General features: G+C 44.2%; 1 protein-coding gene across 2 annotated transcripts in view; it reads left to right on the top strand.

Annotated features, from left to right (window-relative positions):
• The window catches only part of LOC136746992 (uncharacterized), a 30,870-nt gene that overhangs the window by 11,126 nt on the left and 5,067 nt on the right, over positions 1–14,677 (top strand). The window lies entirely within an intron of this gene.

Below are 14,677 nucleotides of genomic sequence, written 5' to 3'. Positions count from 1 at the left end.
TGTTTCTTAAATCAATGCGAACCTCAGAAAAAGCGGGTTCAGACTCTTTATTTTGGGAGGAACTAGGAGCACATAATGCTTCCTCCTCTCGTCACTTCTTCAGCATGTTGAGGTGGTATATCTGCTTTTCCCTCCGACGATCCGGGCGACACACCTCATAATCGACATCCCCTAAGCGGCGTGTGACTACAAAGCTTAGATGTTGAAGTTGGGAGTAACACCAATACCTTGTCCCCCGGTGTGAACGATCGCAACCGGGCTTCCCTGTTGTACAATTGCTGTTGTCGCTCCTGGGCCTGTAAGAGATTCGACTGCAACTTTCCCCAGTGCCGATAGTCGATCTTTCAGGTCCAGGACATGCTGTACCATAGAGGTCTGGGAGGGGGCGGTAGCCTCCCAATCCTCCTTTATTAAATCGAGGATGCCCCTCGGCAGCTTCCCGTATAGCAGCTCGAAGGGAGAGAAGCCAGTGGACGCCTGGGGAACCTCGCGTACAGCGAACACCAGGGGCGGCCATAACTTGTCCCAGTCCTGAGCGTCTGTGCTCACAAACTTACAGATCATGTTTTTAAGTGTTTTATTAAAGCACTCCACTAGGCCGTCGGTCTGGGGATGATAGATTGAGGTCCTGATAGACTTTATCCCCAACAGCCTACAGAGGTCTCGCATCACACGTGACATGAAGGCAGTGCCCTGATCGGTCAGGATTTCCTTTGGGATCCCCACCCTAGTGAAGACCTTATACTTCTTCGTCCTAGTCGCTGACATTGTCCGTAGAGGAATCGCCTCCGGGTACCGACATAATCCGACTGGCATAATCCACTATGACCAGCACAAATCAATACCCCGTGGAGCTTTTCTCTAACAGGCCGATCAAGTCCATCCCAATGCGCTCAAATGGTAGCTCCATGAGAGGCAGTGGTACCAACGGAGCTCTTGGTACTGCACTAGCATTGGTCTTTTGGCACTCCGGATAGGCAGCACACCACCTTTCTACTTCCTTTTTGATGCCTGGCCAGAAGAATCAGCTTAAGGTCTTGTCACGACCCAGGTGACCCGCCATAGGTACTTTGTGAGCAGAGAGAAACACAAAGCGCCTGTGTAAACGTGGTACCAGCAATTGTTTTGTGACCGGGTACCCCCCATGATTTTTGGTTACCCTATACAGTAAATCTTTGTCAATATGGAACTGGGGATATGAGCGTGCCCTCTGCGCATTCACTATGTGACCGTCCACAACTGCGACCTGGTCATATAACCGACCCAGGGCATCATCCCGGGACTGGTCGAGAGCGAAATCGGAAACCCAGGAGAAGACGGGATCCGGGGCTGTGCCAGAGGTGTCGGCCCTCCCGGTGGAGGAAGGAGAGAGCTGGTGAGACCCAGAACTTGTTCCTTCCCCCAGGTCCGACAGAGTACTGTCAGCTGCTGCACGACTGGAGTCGGAGGGGAGGCGTCTTGCTACAGTCGGAGTCCAGGAGGGCCTTGACTTCACATCCCCCGATTCTTACCAGTACTGTGAAGTCTTTTGCTGAACCAGGGTGAGCGGAGGGGTGAGCAGCACAAACTATGGAGTGATTCATTTTCACCAGCGGGCACTCGGCCGGGCGATGTCCAGGCTGCCCGCAACGCCCGGCACGTCACTGTGGCTGTTCCAGGGGACTGCACACTACCTGGAGAGAGAGAAAAGGAGGGGGCTAAGGAGACATGTTTGTGTCTGGGATGGGCAAGGGGGGAAGGGAAAGCAGGTTGGGTTGAGACAGGGTCAGGAACTGTGGCTTTCGGTGACGTGCTGGTATCCGGGGGAGTCAGGTCAGAGGAGGTCTTGGGAAAGGGGAGGGAGGGTGCCCGCCGAGGTGGCATTGTCCCGGGCAGCGAGGTGGTTCTCTGTGAGCCTAGTGGCCTTGTCCAGGTCTTTGGGCTGCTGGGCTTGCACCCACTCTGCGGAGAGACGTGGGAGACGGCTGACTAATTGCTCCAGGGGCACCAGGTCGGCGACTTCCGTGGCAGAGTGCTCGTCCGGCTTGAGCCAGCGGTGCATCCTGTAGCTGTTGTGCTAAGGCCCGGGGGCGGGAGCTGGATTCGAACCAGAGGTTTCTGAGTTTCTGGTGCTGGCTGTCCGTCGTAAGGCCGACTCAGTCCAGGACACTGTCCCGCAGTTTTTTATAGTCCAGGGCGTCCTCTGGACGGAGCGCTCGGGTGGCAGACTGCACCTCCCCAGTCAACAGGGGGGCCAGGCGTACCGCCCACTCCGACTCCGGCCAGCCGAACACCGGTCGGTGCGCTCAAAGATGGTAAGGAAAGAATCCACAGACCAGCACAAGCCGGCTTCGCTGCAGCCACAGCAGGGTTAGGCGCAGGTTGCTGGACCAGCATCTCCATTGTCCATTGCTGCTGCGCCTGCAGCCTCACCACCACAATATTTTTGTTCACGAGTTGAGCATTCACTGTCACTCACATCCACAAACAGCCTAGAAATCCATGTAAGTATCCTTTCTTACAGTGTACCTGTACCGTAGAAGTCCGTGCAGTAACGCACTCACTGCAGATTGAAGGTGTATCTAATGTGTACATTTTGTAATCGAAGTTCGGATATATCAGGTTTTCAAAAATGAATGCATCTTTCTATATGGACTGAACGCAAGTTTAAAGAGACGAACACTGCATCGAGTGACATTGCTGTCAAAGCGGCTGTAGCGTAAACATACAGTATAATTGCAGTAATTAATATTTACATGAATAGGTAAAGCATGGAGACATTTGGATGATATTTATGTAATATGTACAGGCATATATGGTTGCGTAACTTGCAAGCCAGTACATCCAGTGTATGAGGTTTGTGCATGGCACATTGGGTGGATTAAACAAATAAATACATAAATAAATAATCAGTTAAATGCAAACTTGCACAATGTAGTGGATACATTTAGGATTGAAAACAAATATAATCTTAGAGAAATAATCTGAACAGATAATCTTCTAGGGGGTGGTCAACGTTTTGCCTTTATCCCAGGCACATTATACGCAGTGGAAGAGATAACTATACGTTACATTGGCACACACACACACACACAGTACACAAAAGAAGGCTCGGTGAGGTCAGATCGCGCACACACACACAGACGGACATATTACAAAGGTGTACTGTAAAGAGTATGTATGGAAATGCAATTTAGACAATGGTACAAGTGTAAATATATCTGTGTAACACGATCATATATTGAACATGTATGTGTAAACATTGAACACTGGTTTCTTCATTACATATTTTGTCAGTGTGGCCACAGTGCACACATTCTTTGGAGAGATATGGTGACTACGCAGGTGCACTGCACTGCAGTGTCTACTGTCAGTACTGCACCTTGAGACACCGAGCGTAAAGTTTGTACATATTGCTTTTTACAGTAGATAGCATTGGGTGATATTAAAATGATGTACCTTGTACTGATGTACACATCACTGTTCGTTTTCAAGTGATGATAATGAAAATTGTAATAGGCGTTTATATCACAACATCTTGTCCAGCAGTGGCATGTTTGGGGGGAGGCACAGTGCCATGGCAATTTTGAAAAATATAAGAACAAACGGAGCTCCCTCCTTGGGGCTCAAACCCACAGCTCAGAGACTCAGAGCTCTGATACTGTGTTACACCCGCCAGGCCAATCAGGCAGATATATTGAAGTGGCTGGCTTAATACTGTACTTATTAATTCGGAAGGTTATGTCACTTGTAATGTGTTATGTTCAGTGAGCTAAAACTACTTATAACATGTTTGCGCTCCACTATGACAGAAGAAAGTCTTTATGGGCAGCACACCTGTACATAAGGACTCACACTAATGTCTGTTGATGTTATTGATGAATTCGGGCGTCACAACAGGAGACTTGCATTCACATAGGAACTCCAACATAGTGGCGGAAACAGCTGATTTCCAATGAACAGTTGCGGCTTATTTTTAGTTTGTAGTTTGTTCCAATGATAAATGTAACCACTATGAGTTTTGTAGCCAATGCGTCAGTTTGTTTTTAATCTGCACCACTGCACGTAACCCATCTAACACACAACGTTGCCACAATGTTGAATTACGTTGCAACATAATTCAACATTATGGCAATGTTGTGTGTTAGCTGGGAAGTGGACGCTTAATTATATATTTACATTGATCTGTTATTCACCCAACCATTGATCCACCCGCTAATAGATAATGCCTAGGTAAGGGCGTCTGCCAATAATAATAATAATAATAATAATAATAATAATAATAATAATAATAATAATAAGTACACAGCTTTCATCAATGGCGGCTTCGGCTCATTTTGTTTTAAGTTTGCCTTAAATTGACGTTAGCATTGTCTGTAGTTTGCCTAAATTGAAGTCAATTCAGTTCAGCTGCTGAGTTGGTGAAAGTAAACAGGTTGTAGAAGGGAATTTCTGTCTAGGACTAGCAGGAATTCCGTTGCAGGAGGAGCCAGGTGGGGCCAGTTAGGTGTGAATTGGGGGTAGGTAGAAAAAAGCTACTTAAAGCAGCTGTTGAGACCAGAGGTAAACAGAAGTATTTACAAGTTGCCACAGAGAGAGACAGGAGAGTACAGGTGAGAGGTAGCCATCTTGTTGTATGACTAGTTTCAGAATAGTCTTAGCATTGCTCATTTTGTTTTAAGTTTGCCTTAAATTGATGTTAGCATTGTCTGTAGTTTGCCTAAATTGAAGTCAATTCAGTTCAGCTGCTGAGTTGGTGAAAGTAAACAGGTTGTAGAAGGGAGTTTCTGTCTAGGACTAGCAGGAATTCTGTTTCAGGAGGAGCCAGGTGGGGCCAGTTAGGTGTGAATTGGGGGTAGGTAGACAAAAGCTACTTAAAGCAGCTGTTGAGAAAGAGCTGTGCTGTTTCTCGCTGACAAAAGTTAAGCAGTTGACTAGCAGCAGGAACCAAGAGAAGTATAAAGAGACAATTAAAAAAAAGTAACATCTAGAAGCATGTGGCCACTACAGTGTCAGGTTTGCAGAATGATTGCCTTCCTGGATGAACTCATCCAAGAAGGCTTAATTTGTGAACGTTGTCGGCAGGTTGAAATCATAGAGATCAAGGTTCGTGATCTTGAGGCTCAGCTTGTCGATCTGCGCTGTATTAGGGATATAGAAGAATTGGTCAATCAGCCCATGAGAGAGATGGTGTGCACGCCAAAATCTAGGAGAGTTGAGACCTTAGAGCAGGACAGCGTAGAGAACTGCTGGGTTACAGTAGGTCGTAACCGCAGAAAAGGGCGTGCACAACCCCTAGAGACACCCCAAGAGCTTGAATTGCCCAACAGGTTCCAACTGCTGGACACCGAGTTGGACAGTGACAGCTCAGAGGGTGATGGGGGGGCAGTTGAGCACCAGAGCACCATGGTGCCCACTCCCCCCCAGAAGAAGGAGGTAGTTATAGTAGGAGACTCAATTCTTAGAGGTGTAGATCACACAGTGTGTTCGAGTGACAAGGAGACCCGCATGGTATCTTGCCTGCCTGGTGCTCAGGTTGCAGATCTCCCTAAACTAGTAGACGGGCTACTGGCCAAAGCCTGGGGGAATCCACTGGTCATGGTACACATTGGAACCAATGACATAGGAAAAGGTAGGACAGAGGTTCTGCAAGACAAATTTAAAGAGTTAGGAACAAAACTAAAGAGCAGAACCTCCACGGCAGTTTTCTCTGAAATACTTCCGGTACCACGTGCCACGCCAGGGAGACAGGCAGAGATTAGAAAGTTTAACACGTGGTTGAAAGCTTGGTGTAGGGAAGAGGGGTTTAGGTTTATGGAGCATTGGTCTTTCTTCTGGGATAGATGGGACCTGTACAAACTGGACGGTCTACATTTAAACAGAAGGGGGGCTAATGCATTGGGAGAGCGTATGTGCAGTGAAATTGAGAATCATTTAAACTAGGAACCAGGGGGGCAGGGAGCTCTGACAATGGGAGATGTTCCACCAAGGAAAGAAAACCAAGGGAAAGTGCTAGTAGGAAAGTCCTGAAATATTTGTACCTCAATGCCAGGAGTATAAGGAACAAGATGTTAGACTTGGAAGCCACAGTGCTGGCGTGTGACTATGATGTTGTAGGAGTGACAGAAACATGGCTTACAGAAAATGATGGGGATGAATACAAGTTGGAAGGATACACACAGTTTAGGAGAGACAGGCAAAATCGAAGAGGGGGTGGGGTAGCATTATATGTGAAAAATGACATTGAGGCAGAAGAACTTGTATTAGATCCCAATAACAGAACAGAATCTTTGTGGGTGAAACTTTTGAACAAGAGATCTGGAGGATTAGCGGTAGGAGTGTGTTACAGGCCACCAAACTCAGATATTCAGAAAGATGCTGCATTGTACAGTGTAATCAGGACTGCATGTAGCAAGGATGTGGCTGTTATAATGGGGGATTTCAATTTCCCAAACTTAGACTGGGAAAGCCCAGTGGGGACTACAGAAGCAGAAATAGAAATGGTTGAGATTGTAAATGACTGCTTTCTAACTCAATTTGTCAGGGAACCAACCAGAGAGAGTGCATATATTGACTTGATCTGTTCAAATGACCAAGATAGAGTCAGGGGGACAGTAGTTAGAGAACCAATGGCAAATTGTGATCACAATATGGTTAGCTTTGAGGCATTCTTTCAAAAAACAAGGTCCAAGTCTAAAACAATGGTCTACAATTTTAGAAAAGAAAACCTTGAAGTTATGAGACAGCACTTAGAAGAGGTAGACTGGAGCACACTGGATACAGAGTCAGTTGAAAATTGATGGATATATTTTAAGAATATACTACTTGAGGCTCAGGAGCAATTTGTACCAAAACTTAGCAAATTGAGGAACAAAAAACACTGGCCAAAATGGTTTAATAGAAGTATGCAAAAAAACATAAAGAGGAAGAAAATGTTGTATAGCGCATACAAAAGGGATGGTGATGAAACAAAATACAAAGAATATGTTGAGCTGCAAAGAGATCTTAAGAAAGGGATCAGGAAAGCAAAGAGGGAAATAGAAAGAAACATAGCTCTTGGAGCTAAAACCAATGCAAAGAGCTTTTTTCATTATTACAACAGCAAGCGGTCAATAAAGGAGGAGGTGAAACAGATAAAGGGCAAACATGGAGGTATCTTGGAAAATGAACAAGATGTGGCAAATTATCTAAATGAGTATTTCATAGAGGTTTTTACAAAAGAAAAAACAGATGACATGCCACAGGTTGACAATCAGCCCAGTCAAACCCTAAGAGAGATCAGGAAAAATGAGGAGGAGGTACTAAAGGGACTAGCAGAATTAAAAACAAACAAATCACCTGGGCCAGATGGGATATTTCCAACAGTACTTAAAGAAATGAGGGAAATTATTTATAGGCCGCTAACTCGATTATTCTAAATGACACTTAGAACAGGGGATGTGCCCACTGACTGGAAGACAGCAAATGTCATACCAATACACAAGAAAGGGGACAAAGATGAGCCAGGAAATTACAGACCAATCAGTCTCACCTGCATCACCTGTAAAATGTTGGAAAAAATGATTAGACAGAAAATAGAGGAGCATCTCAATGAAAACCATATTCTTGGAGATAGTCAACATGGGTTTAGACGAGGCAGATCATGTCTTACTAACTTACTAATTTTTTTTGAACATGCAACTGCAGCTGTAGATCACGTGAAAGCATATGATATGATATACTTAGATTTCCAAAAAGCTTTTGATAAGGTTCCACACCAAAGACTGATCCTCAAATTGGAAGCTGTAGGCATTCAGGGTAACGTAAGTAGATGGATTATGAACTGGTTGATGTATAGGAAACAGAGGGTGTCAATTAGAGGAGTCACTTCTAACTGGAGTGAGGTTGTTAGTGGAGTTCCACAGGGATCAGTACTAGGGCCTTTGCTTTTTCTAATCTATATTAATGATCTGGACTCTGGGATAGTTAGCAAACTTGTCAAATTTGCAGATGATACTAAAATAGGTGGCTCAGCAGATACAATCTTGGCAGCACAGGCTATTCAGAGGGACTTAGATAATATTCAGTTTTGGGCTAACACCTGGCAAATGAAATTCAATGTGGACAAGTGCAAGGTAATACATGCAGGTAACAAAAATGTCCACTATAATTACACTATGGGAGGTACAGATCTAGATGAAGTAACGCATGAGAAAGACCTAGGAGTCTATGTGGACTCCTCACTTTCTTTATTTTATATTTTTTTCTTCTACTCAAATTTGTAACCGCTACGAAGCATAGGCTTGTAGTTTTGTGTAGTGTGGAGATTAATTCTGTGCATTCACAGCACGGAGCTCCAGATCACTGTGTTTATCTGCTTTATTGAGCGATCACTGCCTCTCGCAGGCCTGTCCTGCTCTTCCGCCTCCAGTTCCTCTATTATATCCCATAGTAACTGTGAACCTAACTGCACTATCTAAGGATTTATGAGCCAGTTTTCACTTTGACCCTAATTAAAGGTCAAAAGTCACAGTGTAGGACATTTTTGCACAGACCACATATGAGTTTCTATCAGAGTTATATAGCACTCACTAGGCTATGTACACTCTTTAGGGCAATATACACAATTTTAAGCATTGATTGACCTTGAAGGGGAGGTCAAATATCAACGTTAAGGTCCATGGACTATTTTAGCAGTAAACATATGATGATCATTACAAATCTGAAGTCACATTGCAACTCTGAGCCTTGCGTCTAGGAGAAAAAATATGTTTTTTAAATCTCATAGTGAATTTGACCTTGAAGAAGAGGTCAAAGGTCGAACTCAGGGTCATATTTTGAAAACCCATATATGGTTTCCTATATGTGTTCTATATAGACTATGGTCTATCTCCTCTCTTTGGGGCATTATAAAGCTTAAAGTGGTAACATTTTGCATTTGACCTAAAACAAGAGGATCCAAGGATACTATCTAGTCTATTTTTAAATGTTTCAACCACATCAATGGGGAGTTTGTTCCAAATTGTGACAACTCTCTGTGTGAAGAAGTGTCTCCTGTTTTCTGTCTTGAATGCCTTGAAGCCCAATTTCCATTTGTGTCCCTGTATATCTAGAAAATCTCGTCTGGTTTGATGTGTTCAATGCCTTTCATGATTTTGAAGACTTGAATCAGGTCCCCACGTATTCTTCGCTGTTCCAAGGTCAAAAGGTTCAGTTCCCTCAGTCTCTCAGTAGGACATTCCCTTCACACCTGGAATAAGTCTGGTTGCTTGCCTCTGAACTGGCTCTAGAGCAACGATATCTTTCTGTGGAGCCCAGAACTGTGCATTACATTATTTGTCATTTAGCAGACGCTCTTATCCAGTGCGACTTACATTTGTACCCATTTATACAGCTGGACATTTTACTGGAGCAATCTAAGTGAAGTACCTGGCTCAAGGGTACAACAGCACTGCCCCACTCGGGATTTGAACTATGCTTTTTACATAGTATTCCAGATGAGGTCTAACTAGTGCATTGTACAGTCTTAACATTACTTCCCTTGTTTTAAATTCTACACTTTTGACAATATACCCTAGCATTTTGTTCACCTTTTAATTACTTGTCCACATTGTTTGGATGGGGAAAGTGATAAGTCCACATAGACTACTTGGTCTTTCTAATGCGTTACTTCTTCTAGTTCTATTCCTCCCATAGTATAATTATGGTGGACTTTTTTGTTACCTGCATGTAATACCGTCCACATTGAATTTCATCTGCCAGGTCAGCCCACAACTGATTATTATCTAAGTCCCTTTGAATAACCTGTGCTGCTGAGATTGTATCTGCTGAGCCACCTATTTTAGTATCATTTGCAAATTTTGTGCCAACTATCCCTGAGTCCATATCATTAATATAGATTAGAAAAAACACAGGCCCTAATACTGATCCCTGTGGAACTCCACTAACAACCTCACTCCAGTTAGAAGGAACACCTCTTATTGACACCAGTAGAATAGTGGGGTCCATAGGTGTTGCCTAATATTTTATGGCATGTGACGTCACCTTGTTAAATATTCTTACGTCATATCCGGACGATAGTGTACACTTTTATCACCCTAATCCCACCCCTCACCCCCCCCTCCTTCTCTCCTTCCCTCACCCCTAGCCCCCCCACTCCCTCCACACACGCATCTTAGTTCTGCAGGCCTTTGTTCTTGCCGGAGAGTGTGAATGTTCAGAGTGTGAAGTCGTCAGGCAGCGTGGGTTGTGGTTTTTACACATCTATATGGACATCATTGCACACCAGAGGGTCGGGGATAGTTACGTGTCTCTTTTGAGAAATATACTTATTAATGGTAAAAGCAATGACATGATCACAATTACTTATGAAAAGCCGCACTACGTTCCGGTCTCAAAGACACACTATGACAACATCACGATTGAGGTAAAATCAGATCAGAATATCAACGTACCATTCTGTTTCGGTAAAGTTATGGTCAAACTACATTTTTGACTTATAAAATGGATACCTCGAGGGGATATGTTGATCCTAGCGCCTATGTGGATTATTACAAAATGCAAGCCGGGAATGGCTTGCCCGGTTTCATAGGAGCCCCCACTACGTATGGGGCCGGTCTAGGTGAACTCTTTTGTGGTCTTTTTAGAATGGCCGTACCCCTGCTCAAGAGAGGCTTTGCTATAGCCAGACCCCACTTGAAATCAGCCGCTAAAAACATTGTTAGTGACGTGTTCGCCAATGTTATGAACCTCTCGGCTAACCATGAGCATCAGGAGGGTTCGGGGCTCATGGTGATGGCGAGGAGCGGGGGTAAAACAAGAAGCAGCAGACGTCCACCAGGGCGGCGAAGACCCCCGGCTAACAAAAAACGAAGACTCGCTCATTCTCCAACACACCGCAGTAGGAAGCAGCAGAAGAAAAGTCTCAAAGAAAGACCAATAGATCCTCAGGTTACATCTTTTAAACATGTCTTTTTTTTCCATAGCTTATCAGAAGAATGCGTTAAATCGGAACTGGACCTGTTTACAGTACTGTACACTCAAATGAGTATAGATAAAAACATCTATGTAGAGATTCCGCCTCTTTCCACAATTTCAGAAATGGCCCCTCTGGTGTTTTTCATAGCGGGTATTGGGGAAGATTATATTGATTTGAACAACACTGTCATTTTAATCAATTGTAAAGTGTCTGATGAGGACGGGGATGCAACAGAGAAGACAGCCAACATTGGGGTCATCTATTACCCATGTTTTCGCAAGTGGATGTGACCCTGGGTGATCGACTCATTAGTCAAAGAAGCAATACCCCTATAGAGCCATGATGGAGTGTATCCTTAATTATAGCGAGGAGACCCTACGTAAGCAGTTCAGTCCCGGCCTGTTTTTCAAAGACACCCTAGAAGCTATGGCCGACAGGGATACAGAGGGACTCATTGAGGGCTTGCAAAAAAGAGAAGCCTTTATATATGAAAGTCCACAGTATCCCCACAGGGACTCGCGTGATGAACCAAGAAAATATTTTTCTAGGGCAGCTCCCAAAACAGGTTATTATAGGTCTAGTGGATAATGATGCCTTTACTGGGGTTTACAACAAGAACCCCTTTAACTTTAAACATTATAACGCGGAATTTATAGCGTTGTACGTCGATGGAGTGCAGGTGCCGTCCAAACCTTTTCAACCGGACTTTGAAAACGGCAATGCTGTTCGGGAATATTACAGTCTAGTATTGGCAACGGGTCGCCATCTCAAGGATCAACCTCTGATGATCAATCGCTGGGAATACTGCAGCGGCTACACGCTGTATGGCTTCAACCTGACCCCTGACGAAGAGTGTGGACAACATTTTCCACTGGTGAAAACGGGCAACATGCTTCTTGAGATGCGTTTTAAGCAACCTTTCCCCCGCACTGTAAATATGATCGTGTACGCTGTGATGGCTACAGCCTGTACCTGTTTCAAGGGGTCTATGCTTGCGACCAGCTGCCTAAATTTAAGATCAAGAATTTACCTGTAATGTACATAATCAATACTCACCCTAAAAATATGCCTGGGGAACATTGGTTGGCTATGTATCTAAGGGAGGAGCACCGTGGTGAATTTTTTGATTCCTATGGCCACCCCCCAGATTTCAGACCTTCCCCCCAGAGGATCCATAACTTTTTGCTCAACAACTGTCAAGAAACCCTTTACAGCGGTCGCCAAGTACAAAGTCTGCAGACCACCACTTGTAGACAACACTGTGTGTTTTTCTTATATCATAGAGCTAAAGGCCGAACATACCCAGACATTATGACTCTGTACAGCGATGATTTAGAACAGAATGATAAAAAAGTGACAGAGTTTGTCAGGACAATGTATCCTGCCCCTTATAATCCTGTTACTTATGAAATTAACCACCCTTGTAGACAGACTGGCTGCTCTTGTGAGGATTTTAAAAGATGTCATGCATGTTAAGGAGAAAAATAGGAATCAGTCTTTGAAGCAAATCATTTAAGTAACACACTTATTATACAAGACACAGTGCATGTTATAAAGAACACATCTGTACATTTGAAAAATAAAAGATAAAATAAAAAATTACAATCGGTTGTCAGTCTTCATTCGCTGTTTTACAAATAATAACAGGCTATTAATAAGCGACCCAACATGTGCTAGTCCCTGAGGCCCTTTGCTTAGCACTGGGTGAGTAATGAGCAGTTGGGGTTTTAGCTCCCCAATCAGCCTCCCCCTCTTTACACAGGTGGATTTTTAGGGGCCGCTGCCAGCACAGCTTTCCTCTGGCGCGGGCTCCCCTCAAATAACATTTGCAAAAGCGGCAGATTTATTTTAATCTGAACAGACATTCTTATTTGTTTATTTCCTTTTCTTTAGCACATACACTGCCGGCCAATCTGGGGGGCACAAACCTGTTCTGAGACGAAAGTCTTCCGGGGTTTGTGCTTTTAAGTCCGCGAGCAAGTACCTGTAGGGTTTTTGGTAGCGTCCTCAAACGCCTACAAAAATAACTTTGTCTGTTTGGGGTACATTTGACGAGCCAAGACGGTAACCTGTAGTTTATCTCTGGGGTTTTTAAAAATAATTATATAATTAGCATTTAAATTAATAGTGCAGATTTTTTTACCTTGAAAAAATAAATTTTGAACTAAATAAATACTTAAATTCCTATGATGAGTGTACTTTGTGAAGGCTTTTTCCACCTTGTTATTGTCACTGGCCAGTTCCATCAGATTGTCAAGGACCACTAGATTAGTTTGACTTGGGGGGAACAACTCATCGTCGCACAGCGAGTCAGGGACTCCCTGTATAAATTTCAGATTTTTTATTTTCGCCGCCAAAGCATCATAGAGCGGCTGCCAGCAAGAGTAGCACCACACTATGTTGTCGAGATTTTGGGACACGGTCGCTTCCACATTTTCTATGAAGTTCTTTATAAGATAGCTCTTACCCGAGTTGGAGGGGCCGGCTATAATACATGAAAAAGGATGCTGAAGTCTGTTATCAAAACCACCGCTTATATCCATAAGGTAGAGTGTTATAGTCGGGCATCAACACTCTTTTATTGTACACCACCCTGAACCGTTTGTTTAGTGATCTATTTTCCAACGTGTAACCCTTTTTATTTCCGATAGATTCGGTGTCCGGAAGTAATAATCTCACAAGGAGGCGCGTCTTTTTCGGTTACAAAAGTTTGGACCAGGGTCATAAGAGACTTAATGTTAATGAATTTGTTGTTACAATGGTTCAGAGTGATCCCCTTAACTTTCATACATTTCTTACCAGCTGCCGTTCTGTACGCGTAAGTCTTAGGCCCCCCTGAAACAAACTCCACTATGTGGTCCTGAGGATCTAGCTCGCTCGTTAACTCCCCAAGGTAGTCCCCGAGGGGCGGGACCCCATATTCCGGCCTGGTGACAAAGATTACACAGTCAGAATCGTCATAGAGCATGCGCTCCTGTAGTTGGTCCATTAAGTTGTACAGTTCAAGCCAGACGTAAGCCGTGGTAAAAATCGCAATAAACACATTAACGTTACCCTGTCGGGTGGGGAAATTTTTAGGGGTCCGCCATTGCACCTGGGCGACTCGGTCATTTATGAATTGAAAGTGGGCTACATCGCGTTCTTTGGAAAACATGAATTCTATAAACTGTTCAGGGTTTTTAATCAAGGTGGTATTTAGATGGTTATTTCTCTCCCCAAACTTACCCGACAGACTGTGTAATATCTTACCAGCTTGGTGAGAAGGTGACAACAGTTGGTGCAATTATTCGCAAATGGAAGAAAAACAAAATAACTGTCAGTCTCCCTCAGTCTGGGGCTCCATGCAAGATCTCACCTCGTGGAGTTTCAATGATCATGAGAATGGTGAGGAATCAGCCCAGAACTACACGGGAGGATCTTGTTAATGATCTCAAGGCAGCTGGGACCATAGTCACCAAGAAAACAATTGGTAACACTACGCCGTGAAGGACTGAAATCCTGCAGCGCCCGCAAGGTCCTCCTGCTCAAGAAAGCACATGTACAGGCCCGTCTGAAGTTTGCCAATGAACATCTGAATGATTCAGAGGAGAACTGGGTGAAAGTGTTGTGGTCAGATGAGACCAAAATCGAGCTCTTTGGCATCAACTCAACTCGCCGTGTTTGGAGGAGGAGGAATGACCCCAAGAACACCATCCCCACCGTCAAACATGGAGGTGAAAACATTATGCTTTGGGGGTGTTT

Source organism: Amia ocellicauda, chromosome 3 (genome assembly GCF_036373705.1).
Source record: "Amia ocellicauda isolate fAmiCal2 chromosome 3, fAmiCal2.hap1, whole genome shotgun sequence".
NCBI lineage: Eukaryota > Metazoa > Chordata > Actinopteri > Amiiformes > Amiidae > Amia > Amia ocellicauda.
This window is presented reverse-complemented; position numbering and strand designations above follow the sequence as displayed.